This window comes from Apteryx mantelli, chromosome 2, assembly GCF_036417845.1.
Source record: "Apteryx mantelli isolate bAptMan1 chromosome 2, bAptMan1.hap1, whole genome shotgun sequence".
NCBI classification, from domain to species: Eukaryota; Metazoa; Chordata; class Aves; order Apterygiformes; family Apterygidae; genus Apteryx; species Apteryx mantelli.
This window is the reverse complement of record NC_089979.1, coordinates 152,276,679-152,287,147: the sequence shown is the minus strand read 5'-3', so window position 1 is coordinate 152,287,147 and position 10,469 is coordinate 152,276,679. Positions and strand designations below refer to the sequence as shown.

At 44.4% G+C, this 10,469-nt stretch overlaps 1 protein-coding gene across 6 annotated transcripts in view; it reads left to right on the top strand.

The window, feature by feature from the left end:
* Positions 1-7,687: 7,687 nt before the first annotated feature.
* The window catches only part of MPP7 (MAGUK p55 scaffold protein 7), a 181,159-nt gene continuing 178,377 nt past the window's right edge, over positions 7,688-10,469 (top strand). For all 6 annotated transcript variants that reach the window (XR_010883523.1, XM_067291837.1, XM_067291841.1 and 3 more), the window contains exon 1: positions 7,688-7,784. The gene's annotated coding sequence lies outside the window, so the exon portion shown is untranslated. The remainder of the gene's footprint in view (positions 7,785-10,469) is intronic.

Here is a 10,469-nt window from a genome sequence, read left to right as displayed (position 1 = left end):
TAGGGAAGCTGCTCCTTCTTCCCACCCCCCTCCCTTATGTGTGCATATACATGAAAAAAAAAAAGAAAAGTGAAATGGGGATAAAGGTGCTCTCCAGGCAGAAGAGACTGTTCGTCTGTAAAGTCAGAACAGCACTTTTGGCAGACCTGAAAGGTACTGGAGTTTAACTGAGTTGGAAGTAAAAGATTGATAATGAGATTTTGCACCAGATTGGCTGGCGTGTTGTGGCTGGCAGCAAAGCCCAGCCAGCCTGCTTGCAATTCACCCCGGATGAGCTAACTGAAAATAGAACTGAAGAACTGCACTGTGCTATCCAGTCTGGAGTGGTAAAACTGGTGACTTGGAAAGACCACCACTCACAGATAAAATTACAGCTCTGGTTTGCAGCCAGTTGCCCTTCTCTCAGTAAGGTTGAGACGATACTAATCCCCTGGTCGTAAAAGGAGTAGAGCTCCTACTTCATCTCTCTCAAGAGCTGGCATGAAAGGAGTGTGAGGAAGGTGAAGGGATATGCCATTCACCAGCTCTGGTCAGGTTTACAGCCCCCATTTCTGTTGATTTTCAGTGGCTCCTTGTCCTGTTCTGTCTAAATTACCTCTCACAGGTTGGAGCTTGTGCCTGAGCACAGTGGAGGAAGTCTGAGATGCCATATCTGCTTCACAGGGGAGGGAAGAACAGCTTTGCCAGTGGATTTATGCGACAGACACTTGTGATCCACTTCTTCCTAGGTGTTAGCTCTACTGCAGCTTGAGCTTTCAAAGCCTCTCTGTGCTTAGGGAGAGGTAAATTTGAGACTATCACACTACTACCTGCAAGGCATTTGCCTGCACTTGATTCATCCAGACCCAATGAATGAGCACAGGAGCCTGTGCTAAGGCGTCTGGCTCACATCCGGCAGCTCTGCAGCTTGTGCTGTAGTGGCCTTTTGGTACAGACTAAGTGCAACACAGCTGGGTGCAATCTTTATTTTAATGGTAGGCTTGACTACACTTTAACAGGTGTAAGACCTTGCTAGATCTTGGAGGAGAATTGGTATTAATTTCTGATGTCCTGGAGGACTACATGGCTCTCAGTTTTTGTCAGACAGTCCTGGCAAACAGTAGGCATTTAACAATTTGATAGATAATGAGAATGCTTAATAATGACTGAAAACAGCTTATCAGTAATAGGTGCTCATTTTTCAGCCTACAGATAGATTTTAACCTCTCACTGTTCACCAAATGTGCAAGTGCAGTGGTACATCTCAGGCCTTATGGCTACTGTAACTTTATTTAATTACGGAAACATCCAAAGAGCTGATGAACTTTTGCCTGCTCTGGATTACCATCTTCCTGCTGATACTGCCCAATTCGCAGCCACATACATAGCAGCACTTGTGAACCAGGATGGCCATGTTAGCTCCGAAGCAAACCTCCTTCCTCCGGAACAGGCTGTTTGCTAGAGGCACTTAGCATCAACATCAGTTATTCCATTTTCCTGTTAGCATAATATCACTGATTTATTGGAGATATTTTAATCTCATAACATGCCATTATTGTGTCCCAATCTGTGAAAAAATGTACTTGGCTCCCTCTTCTTTACTAGGTGATATGCTTTTGTGAGATTACAGTTGTATTTTTCCTGTTATCTTGGTGGCATGCCTGTACCTGAACAGCTGCCTGTTTTGTAATGCATTCCCTAAAGGTTACTTTCAGTACTGTCAGCTGTATATGATCATAATTTAAGACAATGCCAAAGGGAGATCTGTTTTGCATTCTGTAGCTAGCCACTGCCCAAAGGGAAAGGAGCAGTGGGTTCTGCTCACTGCCTTCCCTCAGGTTTGCACAGGTGTTCTGCACTCTGCCTCCAGGCTGCAAGGGGGAATTGGAAAGGGTTTAGGGGAGAAAACATCGGGAAATGAGATCAGGCAAACAGACAGCAAATGAAAATGAGAAGATAACCACTTATCCAACAAAATTTTATTCCCCTTCCTACTTTTCCCATCTGCCATTCAAAAATCCACATGTGACTGGTGAATCAAACTCCCTAGCTTTTAAAGTTGATGTTTGAAAATGGGAGCTCTCCTTATCCTGAGAGCAGAAGAACAAAATGCACATGCAGGATCACGCTCATGAAACAGCACAGTCTTGGCTTGCAGCCACATCCTAATTCATTAATAATAATAGTTTTCAGGAACTGCCAGGAAAGATAAAGAAAGCACTGACATTTTAACTATCTTGTGAAGCAAACAATTCACCCTCCCAGGAGTTCAGCAAAACAAAGTGGAAGCCTAATTAGGGATGATACATCCTAAACCTCATTCATTATGTTTTTAATTCTTTCACAACTCCTCCATAAATTCACAAGTTTTCTTTAAAGAAGATTAAACATGAGCATTTAACACACAAGCACACCTTTGTTTGGAAATGGTACCACTCATTTTTGATTCTCTTAGTTTCAACTGTATGTGTTTTTCTCCACCCTATGCATTTTATTAAAATACAAAATGAATATTAAGAAGTGTAAAGGATATATTTGACTTTGATCCAGCAGTTGCCAATGGTGGAGGTAGAAGACTTGGTTAAGCAATATTAAAGAAGATACAAAAGACACCAGTAGGGATCTTCTGTCAGGGCTCAGGAGGTGGCAGCAAAACTCTGAGAGGTTTGATCTCTGGATATCATTGATGAAAGTGTTTTAAAAGCAAAGTAGAATTAATAAATCATTAACATGTGAGACTCTGATATGAAAAACAAGGGATGGCCAGACACTGACCATACAGTGAGGAATTGTATGAGAAACTATTACATGATACGGCTTGGACAGACAAAAGAGAACCGCCACCATTAAAATCTGAAATAGCGTTAATAATTAATATAATTAACAGTTTAGAACAGGAAAGCTTCAGGCCAGACTAGGCTGCAACAGAACCTCTCAAGTTGGATAGAGAGGCACCAACAGATATATTTCAAATTTCAGCAAATTAAATGGTAACCTGATGAGTGGACAAGTTTATCTACATATCAATAACATGAAATTGGATGAAAGAGTGTACAAACTACAGAACAATTTATCTGGTATGCCTTGGAAGAAAGATCATGAGGAAGACATCCAGGAAGGAATTCAAGTAAAATAGAACTTGAAAAATCAATCTAATAGGTAGGATTCAAACTTGGAATAGGTATGAGAGCAAATTGTTGTATTTCTGCACAATCAACTTCATTTAGTTGCTACTTCGTAAGTGAGAAGCTGGTGCTATTAAAGGCAGAAAAGATATCAAAGTGGTTTGCAATAAGGAAAACTCTAAGGAAGAAGAAGAAGAAGAAGAAGAGGTATTTGGTGAAGGGAAAAAGCTGAGCTCAGTACTAATAAAAATTGTTTGTATGAATATTCAAACTACATTATGCACAGCAAAAACAGCCATGGCAAGCACATTGAGTGTCTAGAAGAATAAAAGGGTCAGACCTGAAGATGGTTGTCTGCATGACATACACACTTTTGCAATAGTTGGATCTTGAATAGAAATACTCATATACTAGAAAATTGGCAAGGTGGTCTCACAGAAAAATACTGAGAACTCTAAAGACAGCAAAAAGTAAACAAGTTGAAGGATAGAGGACTGCAGAAAACTGACTTAATTTGAGATACTTTAAATATAATGAAAGAAAGTTAAAATTATCCTATGTGTGGGTAAAAAAAGATTGAAAAGAGGGACTTATAGACATATTATTCATGGACATAAAGATATCATAAGCTGTGTTTCCTTAGGAAATCAACCTGAAACAAGTAAAGATAATGTTCAACATATTTTAGTATTTATTCATATGAAAATATTCAAGCTCCATATGTCCTGTGCAAACATGACAGGTTTCTACCATATGTGTCAGAAAGCTGGAGCCTCTAGAGCTCTCCCTGACTTTTACAAACTAGGATTTAACTGTAAGTTGTATCTGTAATGGAAAAACTAGGCAAATAATGTGTACACACGAATGTGCATCTTCTTTTGATAAAATCATTTGCATAATTCATGTAGCATACTTAGATATACTTTGGAGTTTTGCTGGACAAAGAATGTCAGAAGATTTTGCAATTATGGTAGGAAAAAGTATGAGAAAACAAAATAAAATATGTTTTTAATAAAATCATCTATTTTTACATATTTTGCCAGTATCCTCAATTTGCAATTACTGAAACAGATTTTTTGCTGGTTACATTTCCATTCAGCCAGTTTTTCATGCTAGCCACAAGCCTGTCTGTGTGCTTGAATACTGTGAAGATACAGCAACACAAAAGGCCAGCAAACATTTTCAATTCATCAGAAAAAAAGATGTCTAAGATTTTGTTTATTAGGTTTGGACCAACAACACTGGAATTTGAGACAGAGGAATAAATAATATCAATTATACCTGTATCAGACTAAAAACAAGGAAATAAACTTGGCTGGAAGCAGTTCTCATATATTAATATTTTGTGGGCCATTCAAATATATATTTGACAAAATTTTCTCTGTTTTCTAGGAAATTCCCTAAATAAAAAAGGCTGGTAAACTCTTCTGTAAATGTAATGTGATACAAGTTGTGTGCCAAAATCTGGAAAAGAACGCAGCTTCAATGCTTTGAAACAGAGTGGGAGACACCTGAGATGGCTCTCTGTTAAATTATGCAAGAATCTCAGCTATGCACAGCAAAAGTGTCAGCGTCAGGAGGTGAAGAACACCAAAGCAGTTTCCACACAGACACAACTAAACATGTTTAAGGCAGCAGTTCTCAAATCCTCTTATAGTGTTGACCACATTTTGTAGAGGAACTGTCTTGGTTTCACTGCCCATTAATGATTATATAACATCTCTGTGCCAGATGTTCCTGCATGGAAAAAAAAATTTAAGAAAGTATTTAATAGGTTTTAGCTGCCTTGTAACAACTTAGCAACTGGAAAGAGAGGGACCAGCACCTTGAGATGGACTAGCTCTGTAGAGGCTGCCAGCAAGAGTCTGTGGGTCAGCAGTGATCTGCAGATGTGGTCTGGAATGTCTTCTCTCTACTGCTGTGCTTCCCAGAGACAGATGTAGGATGCTGGTTTTGCGGGTTTGCAGCCTTGTCAGCAAAACAGAAGAAAATCCTCCAGCCATATCAGTCATATTTAAATTTATTTGGGGACTAGTATGGCACAACAGCTTCTTGAAGTGCCTTATTTCTTCCTGTTCTTTTCCACCAAAGAAACTGCTGGGTGGAAATCAATGGAAGATGGGTATCTGACCTGCCTGAATGTAAACACCTAATTATCTTTTGCCAGTCTGGCTCTTGGACCTTCAGCTGTTTTGATAACGTTGGAATGGTTAGCTCTTAATTTGTGTTGGAGAGCATCCACTGGCGTCTCCTTGGGTTTGGAACAAGCACTGAGCCGTGCAAAGCTCTTCACCTTCTCCTTAGCTCCACCTCCTTTCATATCAAATGGGAGTGTTCAGCTCACAGGAGCTACTTTGTTTTGGGTTTGTGGAGAATGTGCCCTTTTCGGAACTGATGGGAGGGCTCAATTCACTGTTGCCAAAACCTACAATTGGAAAAGGAGGGTAATACTTGGAGGGATATGGTGGTAATTCATCTTTCTGGCTGGCAGCCTTGTTTTGGAGTTTTGTTGTTTAGTGTCTGTCAGCACTTTCATTCTGGGGAATTTAACTTTCTCCTTAGCCTCAGCTATAAGTTGCAAATAGAGTCTCATAACTGTTTTTTAAATCCATTTTCCAAATGAGGTTGTCTTAAGATATGAGAAAGTACTAGGGGGGAAATCAGCATTTTCGATTTAAAAGAAAAAAAAAAGAAAATGATTAGTTTGGCATGTATTTAATCTTGTGAAAGATTTATCTAAAATGAAAATAAGATTAATATTTAAAATACGATCTTGAAAATTGCAAAGATATGTATTTATCCAGAAACTCTTTGAGGTGTCTAGCATCTCTAGGCTTTGTGAAAACACAATTACTCCACTGTCTTTGAGAATAATTCATTCAAAAATTAACCACACATGTTTAACTGATTTCCTTTCAGGAATGCTTCAGCTGCTGAAGGATCACAAAAGGAAGGATCACATACCAAGTCTTTGAACATATGGATAAGAAGGAAGTAATTGTTAATGATTTGCTGATCTAAAACAGAAATGATTGACAACATAATGAGACTGTCTAATGTTCTCTAGTGTGCCAAAACCCCTAATTTTAAATTGAACAGGAACAAATGTCAGAGTAGGCTGAATGAGATTAGTTGCATAATATACTATGCAACTATTTAGTATGTCTAGTAGATAGAAGACCTTCCCAAACAAATGAGAGGAAATTGTAAGAAACTAATAGTCCTGTGGAGCTGTTGATATATCTCAATGGAGTTTTGTCACAATTAAGCATTTCACTCAAAATGCTACTTGCAGACCACACAGAATATCCCCAATAAAAGCACTGGAGAGTTAAAACTGTCCAAAACCACCTGTACTGACACATTTTGGGATTAGACATGAACTAAATATATCCACGCAGACAGGCGTAGATTAGGGTTGCACTTCTGCAAGGTGGCTGTCCAGTGAACCCAATGCTGGTCTTCATTGGATTAGATTGCAGTACAGTTGCAAACACATTTGTGTATCTGTAATAACAATGTATTCCTTGGAATACTGGCGTATTACTTGAAAAAGACGGGAAGTATCCTTTGCATATTTTGTTATAAGAAACATCAACCCACTAAGAATAGTCTCATCCAATGAATAAAGAGTCTTCTTGCCTCCTTTTATGCACCGGTGGGACTGTGGTCTATTTTTCTGGTGGGGCCACCTGCTCCTGCCAGCTACAGCTTTCCCTGCCCAACTCCCAGCGCACCCCTGCAATGCCACCCACTCGGCCTCACTCATCCTACTCCTCCACACTGCCTCCCTCCTAAGCTCACTCTCCAGAAACTTCAAAAAATGCTTTCCTCCACCTGTGACTTTGGAGCTCCCCAGTGCAGCGGGCCAAACCCCATTTGGCACGATGCTCCCCAGGAGGGAACCTCTGTCCCCCAGTCACTCGGGCGCAACACGGTTTCCCGAGGCCGGGGCAGTGCCGGGAGGACCCACACCAGCGCGGCCAAAGCGGGCCCAGGCCGCAGCCGGGCCACGCTGCGGGGCCACGCGCGGCAGCCTCCCACACCCGGGAGGCCGTTACCGAGCCGAGCCCCTGCCCCGGCGACCCCGGCAGCCGACTGCCCACCGCTCCCAGGTTTGACAAACTCCTCAGAAATCGCGACAGCCTCAATTTCTGCCCCTTACAACCCCGAACAGCGAGGACGACATCCACGCAGCCGCGCGCGGTCCGCGCCGCCCCCGCCGGCAACCGCCACATCCCCTCGCGGCCCCGCCCCCCCGCTGCCCGCGCCAAGGCCCCGCCCACTCGCGTCACGCGACAGCAAGGGGGCGCGACGCAGCGTTCTCCCACGGCCAATCAGCGCTCTGCTTCGTTCTATCCTCCTTCTTCTAGCCAATAGAGCGCGAGCCTTTCCTCGGCCTCTGTCCGTGTATGGGAAGGGGACGAGGCGGGGCTGGAGTCGGTCCGCACCAGCGCGCGGCCAATCAGGGGGCGGGGCTGTGAAGCGGGCGGGCAGGCTCCCCGCCCCGCCCGGGAGCCCCGCCCCGGGAGGAGGGGCGCGGCAGAGCCCGGCGCGGCGCGGCTCGGCCCAGCCCGGCGGCGCAGGCGATGGGGAGCCGGGGCGCCGCGCTCCGCTCGTAGAGGCAGGCTGGAGCCGCCGCTTGCGAGGCCTCGCCGCGCCGCGCCGCGCCGGCAGCAGGTACGGGCCGCGGCCCCGCCGCAGGCGGGCGCCGTCCCGGCGGGCGGGTCGGCGGCGCGGCGCGGCCCCGCGCCCTCCACCGCCGCCGCGGAGCGCGGCCGAGAGGAGGGTGCGCGGGGCGGCGGGGGGCTGCCGCGGCCGCGGCGGGGTGCGCGAGGGAGCGCCTCGCCTCGCCGCGGGGCGGGCGGCCCCGGGGCGGGCGCGCAGCGGGGGCCGGACGGGGGCTCGGGGGGCGGCGCGGGCTCCCCCTGCGCGGGGGGCTGCGGCGGGGGCGCCCCGCGGCGCGCTCCAAGATGGCACCTGCCCCGCGGAGCGTGCGGCGGCCGCGCGCTGCCCTGCGACGCCGGCGCCCCCTGCTCGCGCGCGCCCCGCGGCGCCGGGGCTCCGGGCGGCGCCGCGTCCCCGCCGCGGCCGCGCTCGCCTCCCCCTGACGGCTCCCGGCACCTTGCAGCTCGCGGCGGCACCGCCGCTCCCGCAGGCGGGCTGCGCAGGGCCGGGCGCGGGGGCCTGCGAGGGCCCGGCGGGCTGCGCTCCCTCCCCGTGGGTGCCGGCTGGGTCCGCAGCTTGACAGCTCGCGGCGTGCGGCGAGCTGAGTTGCGGCGCGAGCTGCCGCGGTTCTGCCTTCAAAAAGCTAAGGGGCTGTTGGGAATAGTGGAGGAGAGCTAATTTGTAAAAGTCATGGATGTAACTAAACCATTAAGTGACATCAGACTGGGCAGTTAGACTCAAGAGACTTACAAACTTTAATTTATGGGTCATCAGTACCATGAGGTATTTTTATGAATTGGCTAAAAATAACTTAATTCATGTGTGAAACCGACTCCTTACTGATTTTTGTTAATGCCTGCGTTTAATCCATGTCGGGCAAGTCTTAAAAAAGTTTCTGAATAGCATTATTAATTTTGCAAATTGCAGGTAAAGGGCGTAAATTACGATCACTCCATGTAGAAGCTCTGAAGAGCAGCAGACCCAACTGCATTCTAATCCTGAGCACTCTACTCTGAATTCTTAGCTTCATTTTTATTTAGTCTATATTTATGACAAAACACCTCTCTACATTTCCAGAGTTCTTTTGTTTTGATGACTTAAACAGCTCAGCTCATCTTTGTCTCTCATTACCTCTAAATAAAATATAGAATAACTTCAGTGGCAATAGTTTTCAGTGGTTTTGTTTTTTTTCTTATGAAGACTGAATAGCCTGGATGGCAGTGACCAGTATCTTTTGAGCTCATGAAGATCTTTAATATTAAAATTAGGCATTTTTTTACGGTTGGATTTTTGATGAGGTTTAGAGTTCTTATTTTAAATGTATTTAGACCAAGAGTCCCATTTTAATGAGAGCTGCTCATAGGCATAGTTGGGTTTTTTGTTTTGTTAAACAGGTATGGTTTGTAGTTGTTCCTTTTAAAATGCAGTAATTAACTTTGGTATGAGGTATTGTCTTCATCCTTCAGCTGCCTTTTAATGCAGTGATGTGATATTTAAGTCTTGGCCGTATTTACAGAAAGTTCTTACTTAATTTTCAACTGCTTTATTCACTTACAAAAGGTATTGGCTTGCTTTGTTCACTCTAATTGATATGGATGGTCAAATCTCTAATCTGTCACTTAATTAACATTAGAATTTGGCTAAATATCACTGTTAGGACTGAGTAAGTCTTTCTGCATTCGGAATGGGTGATTGTATGTAGGTTCTAAAAGCTGCCTTAAAGCAGAAGTTAATTTAGGTTTGGAGCTTTAAACTGTGAGGTAATGCTAGGGAATAAGTGAAAGGAATTAATCGGTGTCAACCGTGCCTGTTTTTTCATCAGAATAGAAAGGAGCAAAGCAGTAGCTGGAAAGGTGAAAAGTAAATATAAATGATGTTGGGCTTGGAATAGCTTTGATCTCTAATGTGCACATCTTTATTTACATGTGTACACTTAAAAGTAGATAGAGAAAGTCCAAGGGCTGCAGATTGCTGTCAACTGGCAGAGTATATCAAGGAAATGTTGTATGTTTACTCTGTTCTTATTCTAGTAGGCTGCCACTAGCAGCCCCTACTAGCGGTGGGATACTGGGTTAGATGGGCCTTGAACTCAGCTAGTATGATGTTGTTATGTTCATAACAAAGTGTTTTCTATGTAGTAACATATAATTTGGAATTTAATTTTTATATTAGGCGGGTGTCACAGCTGTAATTTTGTAAGAGCACAATATAAAATTCAATACCAGGAGTAGGTAAAGAAGGATGCTAAATATACTGTTAATTTTGATGCTTATGTGCACTTCTGTTAAAATATTTATAGGACTTCTCAACTTCTGATAGGAAACAGTCACAAGTATATTTTCTAAGTGGCAGTTTCAGTACTTTCCTGAATACCTTGTAGGAGTACTGTGCTTCTCGTGAAGACGTTGTTGTTGAAATCTGAGGGAACTCCCATGTGTTCTTATGATGTTGCAACTTTGCCTGTCGCTGAAACTCAAGCCTTGGTTCTACTTTCCTGTGTTGAATCTCTCCTTTTTATGTGGCAAGCACCCAGGCATCCTCAAGCCTCTAATTTCTGTCTAGCATATGGAAGGGAGCAGAAGGGAACTATGAAAAGTAGTTCAGTACCATCTTCCCTCTAAACTGGTTCCTCTGCAGCAAGGTTTCCTGCAGAAGCTACTGTGATAAGAGATAAAAGTAGGAAAAATTCCATTCTTG